The sequence below is a fragment of the Pelodiscus sinensis genome, unplaced genomic scaffold (genome assembly GCF_049634645.1).
Source record: "Pelodiscus sinensis isolate JC-2024 unplaced genomic scaffold, ASM4963464v1 ctg246, whole genome shotgun sequence".
Taxonomy (NCBI): Eukaryota; Metazoa; Chordata; order Testudines; family Trionychidae; genus Pelodiscus; species Pelodiscus sinensis.
In genome coordinates this window covers 1-14,754 of record NW_027465854.1, presented here as the reverse complement: position 1 = coordinate 14,754, position 14,754 = coordinate 1, and the positions used below count along the sequence as shown (strand labels likewise).

General features: G+C 51.0%; 3 long non-coding RNA genes across 3 annotated transcripts; all 3 read right to left on the bottom strand.

Moving 5' to 3' along the window:
- Positions 1–336: 336 nt before the first annotated feature.
- LOC142823903 (uncharacterized) lies at positions 337–3,299 on the bottom strand. Its single transcript, XR_012898961.1, has 3 exons — positions 2,516–3,299; positions 1,640–2,324; positions 337–1,453 (listed from the first exon to the last, which is right to left on the bottom strand). It is a non-coding gene; the product is annotated as an uncharacterized LOC142823903 (long non-coding RNA).
- A 25-nt stretch (positions 3,300–3,324) lies between these two features.
- On the bottom strand, positions 3,325–6,560 carry LOC142823902 (uncharacterized). The gene is made up of 3 exons (XR_012898960.1): positions 4,714–6,560; positions 3,723–3,813; positions 3,325–3,519 (listed from the first exon to the last, which is right to left on the bottom strand). It is a non-coding gene; the product is annotated as an uncharacterized LOC142823902 (long non-coding RNA).
- Positions 6,561–6,933: 373 nt separating this feature from the next.
- Positions 6,934–14,726, bottom strand: LOC142823901 (uncharacterized). Its single transcript, XR_012898959.1, has 3 exons — positions 14,269–14,726; positions 13,112–13,957; positions 6,934–12,827 (listed from the first exon to the last, which is right to left on the bottom strand). It is a non-coding gene; the product is annotated as an uncharacterized LOC142823901 (long non-coding RNA).
- Positions 14,727–14,754: the final 28 nt, after the last annotated feature.

The window sequence follows — 14,754 nt, the reverse complement described above, 5'->3', positions numbered from 1 at the left end:
CAAACCCTAAAGCCCAAACCCTAAAGCCCAAACCCTAAAGCCCTAACCCTAAAGCCCTAACCCTAAAGCCCTAACCCTAAAGCCCTAACCCTAAAGCCCAAACCCTAAAGCCCAAACCCTAAAGCCCAAACCCTAAAGCCCAAACCCTAAAGCCCAAACCCTAAAGCCCAAACCCTAAAGCCCAAACCCTAAAGCCCAAACCCTAAAGCCCAAACCCTAAAGCCCAAACCCTAAAGCCCAAAGCCAGGTGGTTTGTAGCCCCAACAAACCCTTTCTACAGACCCAGGCTCAGGTCTTTCCAGGCTACAGAGAATGACACCACAACAGGATTTCACATCAAGTTTATTTGGCAACAAAATTGCTTCCTTTTACAGCAACAGCTTACACATTTTGGACTGTGACCAATACTGGACAAGTCCTGTGACATGAACAATAATGTTCCATTTTCAGAGTCTTACATGACATGGTGAACATACACTGCAAGCAATACCTTCTCATATCAAAACCTCTCCTCTACAATATCTTGGCCCGCATCTCTAGCCTTTGTGATCCAGAGTCAACCATGTGTCGCCTGGCAAACGGCCGGCATGGTTCCTCCTTAGCACTGTCTTGTCAAAAAAGTTAAGTCAAAGACTGTCCGGGACAGTCCCAACCCTGATGCAGTGCAGCGAAACAGCCGGAAGGCTGACAGGTTAAAAAAAAAGTCAGCCTTGCGGCTGTTTGACTGCACTGCATCAGGGTTTATCATCACTGCAATGATGATGTACTTTATGACTTGGATGACAAAATGAGTCATCTCACCAAAACCCAAACTACACGTTACACTCTTACAAATACAGCACTTACAATACATCAAATGATATAGCACGACAACACATCAAATGCACGACAATACATCAAATGCATGACAACACATCAAATGATATAGCACGACAACACATCAAATGCACGACAATACGTCAAATGCATGACAACACATCAAATGATATAGCACGACAACACATCAAATGCACGACAATACATCAAATGCATGACAACACATCAAATGATATAGCACGACAACACATCAAATGCATGACAACACATCAAATGATATAGCACGACAACACATCAAATGCATGACAACACATCAAATGATATAGCACTCCAAAACAAAAACACATACAGCACATTACAGTGCCCTCTTGTTACTTTGATGGCTAGAACGCACAAAATTACTACAAATTTCATTAATTTTGACTTTTTGGTAAATGAACTTGACGTATCTACCGATTGGGATTGTGAAAATATTAACAATGATAACTCAGAACTTTGGTACTAGCCATCAAGACAAGAGGACGCTGCAAGTCACAAAGCAAGAAATACACAAACTCTACATCTTCCAAACAAAGGCACGCCAAATTCTTCTCCGGACACGTAGAAATGTTCAGATCGCACCAAAGAGGAAGACTTCCTAGAGAAAGACAAAACAATTCTCACGGTTAATGCCTGTATGACAAACTCGAGCCGCTTCCGCTTCCAAAAACACACATATACAGTGTAGTGCAAGTGAATTTCCCCAGTGACATGCACCCGGTGAAATACATTTCCCAAGCAAAATACACAGCACGCACAACCCCTGATCGGAACCGTACTTAACTTGTAAATCCGAAAGCAAATCCTATGCAAACTCTACATCTTCCAAACCGGCAAAGACGCACCAAACTCTTCTCCGATAAGAGAGAAACCTTCAGATGGTACCGGTGGAGAACACTTCCTATGGAAATGAAAAACAATTCTTACGGTTAAGGCCTATACAACAAAACACAAACCACCTCAGCTTGCAAAAGGCCTCTATATAATCTAGCACAGGTAAACTTCCCCAGTGACATGCACCCGGTGAAATACAACAAAACAAAACCCCTGATCGAGAACCGTACTTAACTTGAGAATCTGAAAGCAGATCTTCCAAACCGGCAAAGACGAGCCAAACTCTTCTTCGTTCGCAGAGAAATCTTCAGAGCGCACCGACACGGAGCGCTTCCTATGGAAATGAAAAACAATTCTCACGGTTAAGGCCCGCACGACAAACGCAAACTACCTCAGCTTCCAAAGCGTGCATATACATTTCAACGTAGCACAGGTGAATTTCCCCAAGTGACATGCACCCGGTGAACCGCATTTCCCAAGCGAAACGCAGAGCGCGAGCAACAAAATCCAACCCCTGATCGAGAACCGTACTTAACTTGAGAATCTGAAAGCAGATCTTCCAAACCGGCAAAGACGAGCCAAACTCTTCTTCATTCGCAGAGAAATCTTCAGAGCGCACCGACACGGAGCGCATCCTATGGAAATGAAAAACAATTCTCACGGTTAAGGCCCGCACGACAAATGCAAACTACCTCAGCTTCCAAAGCGTGCATATACATTTCAACGTAGCACAGGTGAATTTCCCCAAGTGACATGCACCCGGTGAAATACATTTCCCAAGCAAAATACACAGCACGCACAACCCCTGATCGGAACCGTACTTAACTTGTAAATCCGAAAGCAAATCCTATGCAAACTCTACATCTTCCAAACCGGCAAAGACGCACCAAACTCTTCTCCGATAAGAGAGAAACCTTCAGATGGTACCAGTGGAGAACACTTCCTATGGAAATGAAAAACAATTCTTACGGTTAAGGCCTATACAACAAAACACAAACCACCTCAGCTTGCAAAAGGCCTCTATATAATCTAGCACAGGTAAACTTCCCCAGTGACATGCACCCAGTGAAATACAACAAAACAAAACCCCTGATCGAGAACCGTACTTAACTTGAGAATCTGAAAGCAGATCTCCCAAACCGGCAAAGACGAGCCAAACTCTTCTTCATTCGCAGAGAAATCTTCAGAGCGCACCGACACGGAACGCATCCTATGGAAATGAAAAACAATTCTCACGGTTAAGGCCCGCACGACAAACGCAAACTACCTCAGCTTCCAAAGCGTGCATATACATTTCAATGTAGCACAGGTGAATTTCCCCAAGTGACATGCACCCGGTGAACCGCACTGCTCAAGTGAAACGCAGAGCACACGCAACAAAATCCAACCACTGATCGAGAACCGTACTTAACTTGAGAATGTGAAATCAAATCCTATGTAAACTCTACATCTTCCAAACCGGCAAAGACGAGCCAAACTCTTCTTCGTTCGCAGAGAAATCTTCAGAGCGCACCGACACGGAGCGCTTCCTATGGAAATGAAAAACAATTCTCACGGTTAAGGCGCACACGACAAACGCAAACTACCTCAGCTTCCAAAGCGTGCATATACATTTCAACGTAGCACAGGTGAATTTCCCCAAGTGACATGCACCCGGTGAACCGCATTTCCCAAGCGAAACGCAGAGCGCGAGCAACAAAATCCAACCCCTGATCGAGAACCGTACTTAACTTGAGAATCTGAAAGCAGATCTTCCAAACCGGCAAAGACGAGCCAAACTCTTCTTCGTTCGCAGAGAAATCTTCAGAGCGCACCGACATGGAACGCATCCTATGGAAATGAAAAACAATTCTCACGGTTAAGGCCCGCATGACAAACGCAAACTACCTCAGCTTGCAAAGCGTGCATATACATTTCAACATAGCACAGGTGAATTTCCCCAAGTGACATGCACCCGGTGAACCGCATTTCCCAAGCGAAATGCAGAGCACGCGCGTCAAAAATCCAACCGCCGATTGAGAACTGTACTTAACTTGAAATCGAATCTTCAAAAATGGCAAAGTCACATGGAACTCTTCTCCATTCACAGAGAAATCTTCAGATCACAACGATGGAGAATGCTTCCTATTGAAATGAAAAACAATTCTCACAGTTAAGGCACATATAACAAACACAAACCTTCGCTTCCAAAACACATGTGCTATGGTATGTATGTGAATTTCCCCAGTGACATGCACTCCTCCACTGTGGGGGGTGACTCCTTGTCTCCTGCATAAAGTAAAGTGTAACGGTTATGTAACAACACAGTGGGAGGGTTAGGAGCAGGGGTGGAACGCTGCCTGCTGCCGGAAGTAACCAGCTGCCAGTGCTCACCCTGCACCACCGCCTCCTCCATAAGTGGCTGGTCAACAGTCCGACATCCTAGGACAGTGACCTCAGTGGACTCCACAGGAATACTTTCCAGGAATTCCTCATAGCCTCGAATGCTCCTCAGCCTGGCCACCTCCTCCTGTAGCTCTCCCACCTGCTGCCTGAGAGATTCCACCAGCAGGCACCTTTCACAACGGTTGTCTCCCCCAGCCCAGAGATCGCTCAGTGGGAATTGCAAGCCACAAATACTGCAAGACCACACCAGGACTTGGGTAGAGGCATCCATGCTCAGGTTCTCTGTCTGGATACAGGCACAGGTGGAGGAGACAGGAGAAGTATTGGCACAAGCGCTTCGGGTCTTCATCACCATCAGTCACTCCCTCTTCAACTCCCCTGTCTGCTTCGCTCCCCTGGTCGCACTGCTCTGGCTTTTTAAAGCCTGCTTGCCTAGATCAGGCCTGCCCCCTACTGAGTCACACAGGGGAAGGCTGAGCCTGAGGCTAATCGGAGGCAATCAAGGGAACAATGGCAGGCTCTCAGTCCCAACTGCCACAGAAGCTGAAACTGAAACTGCTAGCACTCACCTGGAATCAGACTCTCAATTCACACTTCAAACAGTCAGGCGCACACACACACCACAGCTTGTACTCTCACCGGGTAGCCTCTTCGGCGGTGGGGTCGCTTTGCTCTCCCTCTTCAACTCCCCTATCTGCAGTCCCCTGTCCGCTTAATGATGTGTGTTTTGCAGAATGGCGATTGGAAACAATTCCCCGTATCATCTTCCCACATGAATTAAATACACTACAAATAACATAAAATGCAATTAAATCACATTACAAAAATGAGAACAGAAGAATGGTACTTTAACCAAAAATACAGCCCAGCGCTACCCGATATCAACACTCACCATGATCGTAGGAGTGCCTAGCTACACCTCCTCAGAGCAACCCAAAGCTGAATGACTCCCTGGGCCTAGATGCCCAGCTTAAATGCTACCATAAGCTCCGCCCCTCAATATCCCAGCATGCCTTGAGGCCAAAGGAAGGTATAAATGCAGACTCATAGGCCGCAGACTCCCTTTACTTCATTTCTACATTAGCAGCGGCAAGAGCTGCTCATGCTGAAGCATTTATCATCTGTTCGCCTAACAAATACTATTCTCCACAGACTCAAACTCTGTGACCAGGTGAGGCTACAGTCATCCTATTTCAGGTTCCTAAAAGGAAAACCTTGCCCCCAGAAAGGGGGGGGGGTTCTCAGGGCGTACGTAGCTACTGGGTGCTGAAATAGCTACTTTAGATGTAGTGAAGGGGATGTTTGAACCGGAGTATATGCAGAGTGTAGGAAACATTACTTGGCTGGTGCCAGAGAGGATACACACTGCCTCATTCTCAAGATGAAGTGTGGGGGGGGGTCGTTCCCTATTGTAGTGCCAGGCCACCTGATACAAACAAGAAACCCACCGTGCCCCCCAGAGCCAATATGATGGGCAAATGGCAACCTGTGAGAACTTTGATGATGTGAGGTTCGGCACTGGCCACCGCTTCCTTTCAGGCTCCCTCCCCCCATCTCTTCTAGATCCCACTGCCTCCCCAATACTTAATTTTCATACACAAAGGTCTCAGACCTCAATCCTGACACAAATTAGAAAGTGGGTGGCCAAGTATGGAGCGGCAGCTGCTAGGAGAGTGCTCAGTTCTAAAGGCAACCCCGCCCTCCACACACACACACACACACCAGCACCGCTGGTAAAGGACAAAGGTAGCAATTACCTAGCAGCCATTCCATTTCAAATGTCCCATGGGCCTGAGACACCGCCACTGTTACCAGAATCACAGTAGGACTAATGCAGGCTTCCTGCCCACCTTCACTATGCACATCACACAGAAGCGACTGGCACGGTCCATACGCCCCTCTACGTCGGTCTCACCACACGCCGCCCACACCCTCCGTGCCAACTCCACCCCTCCCGTTAGTCTGCAACCGGCACAAACGGTGCATGCAAGCACCAGTTCGTGAAAACTCCCTAGCCCCTCCACCTACAAGCCACTGCCAGAAGGGTGTATGAGTCCCTTTCATGACTCAGTGGAGGTAAACACAAAACCCCTCACCCCTTCCCACACCGCAAAACCCTGCCCCAACCCACACACCTCAAAAAACTCTCCCAGAGCCAGACCCCTTACTCTTGCCCAAACCCGAGGCCCAGTCTGAGGAAACTGAGTGTACGTGGAGGACAACTAGCAACAGACACAGGAGAAATTGAGTGAGAGTGAATTGGCCTGTTATTTTGAAATAACTATTCCCCAGAGCTGTGTCTAGACGGGCCAGTTTTTCTGGAAACATCAGCCGCTTTTCCGGAAAAACTTGCCAGCTGTCTACACTGGCCGCTTGAATTTCCACAAAAGCACTGACTTCCTACTGTAAGAAATCAGTGTTTCTTGCGGAAATACTATTCTGCTCCCTTTTGCGCAAAAGAGCCCCGATCACAAAAATGGCGATTGGGGCTTTTTTGCGGAAAAGCGCGTCTAGATTGGCAAGAATGCTTTTACACAAAAAGTGCTTTTGCGGAAAAGCGTCTGTGCCAATCTAGACGTTCTGTGCTGAAAATGCCTTTAACGGAAAACTTTCAGCGGCTGAATCCCGACGCCTGGGGCAGAGCAGCTGGGGTGCTGCCGGGTTGGTCCCGTAGCGCCGCCCCTGGGCGCTGCGGGACCAACCCGGCAGCACTCCAGCTGCTCTGCCCCAGGCGTCCCCAAGAGCAGCTGGGGTGCTGCCGGGTTGGTCCCGCAGCACCGAGGGGCAGCGCTACGAGACCAACGTGGCAGCGCCCCAGATGCTCTGCTCCAGGCTTCCCTGATTCAGCTGCTGGTCAGTTTCAGCAGCAGCTGAATGGGGGAAGCCTGTCCGGCTGCCCCAGCACTTCCAGGTTCCTGATGGTGCCGGACCATCAGGAGTCCCGGAGCATTGGATGCCGGACTAATGGAGTTTTACTGTATTTTGAAAAATATTTTCAAATACTTTAACCCCCAAAATACCTTATTTGAAATAATTTCCCAGTGTGAACATAGCCAAACATTACAGCTACGCTGCAATGCTATTTCCATATACTCAAGAATCCCAAAATATCAATCCCTCGTCTTCACAGCAAACTTGTTTTTTTTTGGATTCATTATGCCAAGGTCCCTGTAAATATCATTCTACAAGGCGAAAGGGACCTTTTCTTAGAGCACTTTATTTTGAAATTTGGCATCATGTAGACAGCACCAAATGATGAAATAAGATACACAATTTGTATCGCTCAAATTGTGTATCTTATCTCAATGCTATTTCGAAATGGCTTATTTCAAGTACTCTGTAGAACTCTGAGGGTGAAGGAGGGGTAATGAGAGTCTCAAAGGTTCTCCCTCCACCCGCTTTCCTCTCTCAGGTTCTTTCCCCAGCCCCTCCCCAGTTACTTTGACCCCAAATAAAAAACACACCCACTTTATTGTTTCCAAAAAACAATGTCAGTTTTATTGTATCTGCGATGGGGGAGGGGGAGAGGATTAAGAGAGGGAAGGCAAAGAGGGGCAAGGCACAGGCCCCTAGTGGGGAGGTCTGGGGAGCGTGTCACTGGGGTCCTTGTGAGAAACTTTCCCTCAGGGCCTCCCAGATGTGCACCCCCACCTGAAGAGCCTGCTGGATGGCAGCTGTGTGCAGCTGTTCAAAGGGCCTGCTGACCGGGCCTGCCTTTGCTTCCTCCCCCTTCAGATCACAAATATTGTGGAGCACAGAACTCTGGCCACTACTTGGGGGAATGTTCCACTCCCCAACATCCAGCCGGGTGACAAGACATCTCAACCTATGGGGGGAGGAATAGCTCAGTGGTTTGAGCATTACCCTGTTAAACCCAGGGTTCTGAGCTCAACCCTTGAGGAGGCCATTTAGGGATCTGGGGCAAATCTGTCAGGGATGGTACTTGGTCCTGCCATGAGGGCAGGGGACTGGACTCAATGACCTATCAAGGTCCCTTCCAGCTCTATGAGATAGGTATAGCTCCATATGTTTATTTATATTAACCTCACCTTGAGACACCCTCCACTACAGGGCAGGCCCGGCGAAGCCGGGCATTGAAGCATTCCTTGCTAGGGTCAAGGTGTCTGGTGTAAAGCTTCGTGAGCCAGGGCAACAGAGTGTAGGTCACATCCCCCACAATGCACAGTTGCATGTACACATCCCCCACCCTGCTGATGAGGTCAGGGAATAAACTGCCTGCCTCCAGCTTCTGGAAGACTCTGGAGTCGCAGAAGATGTGAGCGTCACGTGCCTTCCTCGACCAGCCTAAGAAAATGTCGGTAAACTGCCCACGGTGGTTGAGAGGGCCTGTGGGACCATGGAGAAGTAACCTCCTAGTTTATATACACAGACATCGGGGCTCGGGCACCGATGTGGGTGCCATCAATAATATCACCTCCGCACGGTTCCGTGTTGCTGAGGTGGATGACCCTGAGCAGCTGGATGGTGTTGATGGCCCGCATGTGACATAGTGCGGGTGCTGTCTACTTTGTAACCTGGTGATCCTCCTGGCTGTGTTGCTATGTGTGATTCCCAATGAGCGTATTGGCCCCAGACACCTAAGTCTCAGCCTGAGCACATAACAAGGCTGTTCCCAGGGCAAGACAAAAGAAGAGAGGTGGGGTCGGCCATCAGGCTGGGGGGTAGAGCCTGGGAGTTGAGTTGGTCTAAAACATCCTCACTCCACCTAGCCCAGCCCAGACTGAGAAAGGGAGTGAAGCCCCTTCCCCTCGAGAGGACTAAGGCTGTCTGCCCTCGCTCCTATGTTAACATCTCTCCTATGCTATGCTGTGTCTCTGAGAAGAAATAAACCCTTTTACTCTACTGGCTGGCTGAGACACACATCTGGCTGTGGATGGGGGTGCAGGGTCAGGGGCTCCCCAACACACCATCACACCGCACCACCTGTAGCAGGAGACCAACAAACAGAGAATCACTGGGGTGCCTGAGCCCTGTGCAGGTCCCTCAGCCCACCCCTTCCCTGCCCACACATACCAGGAGCCACCCCCTACGTAGCCTATCCCTGGCAGGGCTGTGTAAGGGTGGGACTGAAAAATTGCCTGGGAAAGGGGCTTCTCCACCACCCCCAACCACTCTTTCCCTAGGGTTCCCCATTCCAGCACTTCACACACCCCTTCCGGGACCTTAGCTGGAGAGCGCCACGCCTGCATGACGTGGGCCCTGACGGTCGACTTTTCCACACCAAACTGATTCCCGACACATCGGTAGCTGTCCGGCGTGGTGACCTTCCACACAGCAATGGTGACCCGCTTCTCCAGAGGGGAATGTGGGTCGCATGCGTGTCCCGTCATGTGAGGGCAGGGGAGAGCCAGGAACACAGCTCCAGGAAGATCTCCTTCCTCGTGCAGAAATTCTGGAGCCGCTGTTGGTCATCCCAGAGCTCCATGTCAAGCTGGTCCTACCTGTCAGATCTAGTCTCCAGTGCAAGAAGCGGCGGTGCACAGCGTGGTGCAGCTGGAAGAGCTGCGCTCCCAGACAATCAGCTGGTGGTTGTGTTCCTGCGGGGCCAGGAGGGCAGCCTGCAGAAACTGCAGCACGATAGCTAAGGGCCGTCAAGTGCCCAGAGGCACCTCTAGCTCCACGACTGGCAAGCTGAGGTATCCGCAAGGGCAACCGGAGCAGTCAGAGCAAAGGCTTTGCTGTCCCTCCAGGGAAAGGAGAAGCACCCGAGAAATGGCTGTACGGGGGGGGGGGGTGTCACTTTGCTACCTTCAGAGGTTCCCTTATCCTGCTTCCCAGCTTTTCTAGCACAGGACCTAGGCCCATCCCTGGGGCAGATGGTGTTGTCTGCCCAGCCACTGATGGTGTCGACAGAGGGGGGTGGGATCAAGCCCACCATCCTGTACTCCCCAGGCAAATCCCTGCCCTATCCCTGAGTTCACTGGAGATCCCACTCTGTCTCCCTGCCTTCAGTGGGTCCCTTCTCCTGCCTTCCTAATGTGGGAGCCAGCTCCATCCCTGGGGTATCTATGTTGGCTGTTTGGCTGCTCCCAGGGTGGGTGGGACCTGGGCCCACCAGCCTGCCCTGCCCAGGAGAAAGGGTCTCAGATAGCCTCAAGCAGCAGCTCCCAGCAGTAATTGCTGACCCGATGCCCTGCCTGAAGTGGTTCTGTGTGGCCTTAAATGCAATTCTGCATCCAATCAGTGTGGACGCTTTCGTTTGAAATAGCTAAGTGCTTTTCGAAATAAGACTGCAGTGTAAACATACCCTAAGGGTATGTCTACACTGCAAGTTTCCTTCAGAAAAAGCTATTCTGGAAGATATCTTCTGGAAAAGCTGATTTTGGAAATAGCACATCCACATTAGGGGAGCTTATCGCAGACTAATTTTGAGGCTTCCCGGTAGTGTGGACGCTCTATCTCGATTTAGCGCCCCAGGATGCACTGGAAAGGACTAACTTTAGAATGAGGCGCTATTTTGACATAGCAGCAGTGGAGCGCCCACTCGCTCACCTGCTGCTGAAAAAGCTTTTTCAGAAGAGGCGTTTTTCCGACACTGGTAAACCTTATTCCATGAGGAATAAGCCCTCCATTGTTTCAATTTTCTTTTGAAATAACGCAATTGCTGTGTGGATGCTACTGTTGTTCTGCCAGAATAACGTCCCTTATTCCAGAAAAATGGCACAGTGTAGACACACCCTTAGGGTATGGCTACACTACAGCACTAATTGGAACTAACTTAGAATTAGTTAATTCTAACTAAGCTAATTAATTCGAATTAGTGCATCTAGACCTAAAAGCTAATTCGAATTAGCATTTTGCTAAATCAAAATAGCATGTCCACATTGAGTGGACCCTGAACCAAAGTTAAGGCTGGCCGGAACGAGTGCCTGCAGGGCATCAGGTTAGGACTTAGAGTGTGGAGCTGCTGCCTCCGGCTAGCCGAGGGCTGTGCTTAAAGGAACCCGACCCCCACCCCGGACAGACAGTTCTCAGGGTTCCCCGCTTGCTTGTTTACCTCGATGAGGGACAGCAAAGCAGTCCTGTCTTGGAGTGCCCTGAGTGCCCACACTTGGCACATCACAGCACTCGGCCATCAGCCCGGCTGCATTTGCCGCAGCCTGCCATCCAAGGGGATCAATTGGGGGGATCCAGGCGGCCCTGCAGGAGAGCTTCCACCCTGAGGAGCCCGCAGAGCCACCCCAGTCCTCCCCATCAGGGGCTCGTGCCCCATTCCTCCCTCACCTCCTCCCTCCCTAGTCCCCCTTCCTGATGTAAAAAATAAATGACACGTGGGTTGTTAAATAAAGAGACTTTCTATTTTTGAAAACTGAGGGGTGGGGATTAACCTCTGGGGAGACTGGGAAAAGGTGGTGGGAGAGGGGAAGAGAGATGGTGGGAGAGGGGAGGTGGAAACCTGGGAAGAGGGAGCTGGAAGGGGGAAGCCAGGAGAGGAGGAGGAGGGGAAGTATAAAACTATGGTACACCATATCTTCAGTACTGTGTACAGATGTGATCTCCTCACCTCAAAAAAGCTATTTTGGACTTGGAAAGGGTTCAGAAAAGGGCAACTACAATGATCAGGGGTTTGGAACAGGTCCCATATGAAGAGAGGCTAAAGAGACTGGGACTTTTCAGCTTAGAAAAGAGGAGACTGAGGGGGATATGATAGAGGTCTATAAAATGATGAGTGGTGTGGAGAGGGTGAATAAAGAAAAGTTATTCATTAGTTCTCATAATAGAAGGACTAGAGTACACCAAATGAAATGAATGGACAGCAGGCTTAAAACTAATAAGCAAAAGTTGCTCTTCTCACAGCACATAGTCAACCTGTGGAACTCCTTGCCGCAGGAGGCTGTGAAGGCTGTCCAGACTACCGGATGCTCTTTCCACAAAAAAAAGGCACCCGGAAGTGCTCCTGGCAGGGCATGGGGGCAGCCTTTATTTCCAGGTGCTGCTGCATGCCCTTCCCAGAGACGCGTGCTTAAAGGGAACCCCAGGACAGCCTGCACTGATTCCTCTGCAAGGGCGGCAGAAACCCCCCCGCGTGTGCTCTCACTCACTAAGGTCTGTAGCTGAGGGTAGTCTATCCTTTAGCCCTTTCCCCCCTCTGCCCTCTGTATCGGGCCCTCTACAAGAACACTGAGTCAGTCAGCCATGACGCACCACCGCTCTCCCTTGCGCGACTGGCGTACCTGCAGAATTCCCGTTGGCTCCTGAGCCCTTAACCCGTGGAGATGCTCACCTGGAATGCCTGCAAGTGTGCCGTACAAGGACACGGCAGAAGCAGAGCAAGGACAAAGACACAGACAGAAACAGACAGACAGACAGACAACGTATTGGCCAATACGAGAGAGCAACAAGAGAGAAACACATGAGAGGCAGCCAGAAACCTTACCACCTTGCGTCTTCCTCCTCGAGCCAAGCGTCCTCTGAGGAGGACACCGTGTTCCAGAGAAACTAGCACCCCTGACAAACGGAAGCCCTGTTTCTCCCACAACCAAGGAAGCACCTCGGGAACCTCCGCTCGGACTCGCTGTCTAAGCAAACGTGACTTCCCTTCCTAGACCCGAGTGGGCCGTAAGCCGAGAGATTTCCAGACCCAACACTTATCTCCGTGTCAGCGACGGCTGCTCCGCTCCCAGATGGGACGGTTCTCGCCTCGCTTCGACCAAGCTCCCGAGCTCGCTGTTCTCGTTTCCGTTCCATCCCCAGACGGGAGGACACCGGGACGGTTGACTTTTTATCGCTCGCTACCGAACACAGCAGAGGGGGAAAACCAACCAAACAACTTAGCGTTTCAGTCCGCAAGGACGCGGCATCGCTTCTCCTTCCACCATCGCCCACCCCCTCCCGCTGCCACTACAGAAACGCGGAGAGAAAGGAGGCCTTGAATCTCTATCCATGCTCTGTTGAACCGCCAACTTCACCAGTCCACAAGCCACCAGGCTCCGTGCCCCAGCAGGACGCTCTCTGCCTCAGAAGAAACCTACTGCCAGGATGCTTGAAGATTTCAAAGCACTCATCTCTTACTCACACAGAGCCATGGGAAGGCCCAACGCTGAGGAAACTTCACGAGTCCCGAGAATCACGTCCAGGCAGCTCAAGTCCATCTCGGACGGTTTCTTCTCCGCCCATGGCCCCGCACTGATTCCTCTGCAAGGGCGGCAGAAAAAGCCCAGCGTGAACTCTCACTCACTAAGGTCTGTGGCTGTGGGAATTCTATCCTTTAGCCCTTTCCCCCACTCTTCCCTCTCTATCGGGCCCTCTACAAGAACACTGAGTCAGTCAGCCATGACGCACCACCGCTCTCCCTTGCGCGACTGGCATACCTGCAGAATTCCCGCTTGCTCCTGAGCCCTTAACCCGTGGAGATGCTCACCTGGAATGCCTGCACGTGTGCCGTACAAGGACACGGCAGAAGCAGAGCAAGGACAAAGACACAGACAGAAACAGACAGACAGAACGTATTGGCCAATACGAGAGAGCAACAAGAGAGAAACCCATGAGAGGCAGCCAGAAACCTTACCACCTTGCGTCTTCCTCCTCGAGCCAAGCGTCCTCTGAGGAGGACACCGTGTTCCAGAGAAACTAGCACCCCTGACAAACGGAAGCCCTGTTTCTCCCACAACCAAGGAAGCACCTCGGGAACCTCCGCTCGGACTCGCTATCTAAGCAAACGTGACTTCCCTTCCTAGACCCGAGTGGGCCGTAAGCCGAGAGATTTCCAGACCCGACACTTATCTCCATGTCAGCGACGGCTGCTCCGCTCCCAGACGGACGGTTCTCGCCTCGCTTCGACCAAGCTCCCGAGCTCGCTGTTCTCGTTTCCGTTCCATCCCCAGACGGGAGGACACCGGGAGGGTTGACTTCTTATCGCTCGCTACCGAACACAGCAGAGGGGGAAAACCAACCAAACAACTTAGCGTTTCAGTCCGCAAGGACGCAGCATCGCTTCTCCTCCCACCATCGCACCGCAGCCTCCCACCATCGGCCACCCCCTCCCGCTGCCACTACAGGACCGCGGAGAGAAAGGAGGCCTTGAATCTCTATCCACGCTCTGTTGAACCGCCTACTGCCCCTTCACCAGTCCCCAAGCCACCAGGCTCCGTGACCCAGCAGGAAGCTCTCTGCCTCAGAAGAAACCTACTGCCAGGATGCTTGAAGATTTCAAAGCACGTATCTCTTACTCACACAGAGCCATGGGAAGGCCCGATGCTGAAGACCCTTCACGTGTCCCGAGAATCACGTCCAGGCAGCTCAAGTCCATCTTGGACGGTTTCTTCTCCGCCCACTGTCCCTCACTGATTCCTCTGCAAGGGCGGCAGAAAAAGCCCAGCGTGAGCTCTCACTCACTAAGGTCTGTGGCTGTGGGAATTCTATCCTTTAGGCCCATGGTCACCAACCAGTAGATAGCAAGCTACCGCTAGATCTCAGTGGCTCTAAGAGTATCTCTTGAGCCCTCTCTGAACTGCACGCCTGCGCAGTACATACATTAGCTTTCCTCATTCGAGGAGCAGCTACTCACCGAGCAACAACACAGGTGAGTAGCTGCGAGGAATGGTGGGACCTGGGAGGTCTGGAGGGCTGAAACACCCCAGCCAGCTGACTGTGGCTTTCAGCAGAAAGAGGCTGCCCCGCAGTCCAGCTGATCTGCGGCTTCTCTTCTGCGCCTGCCCA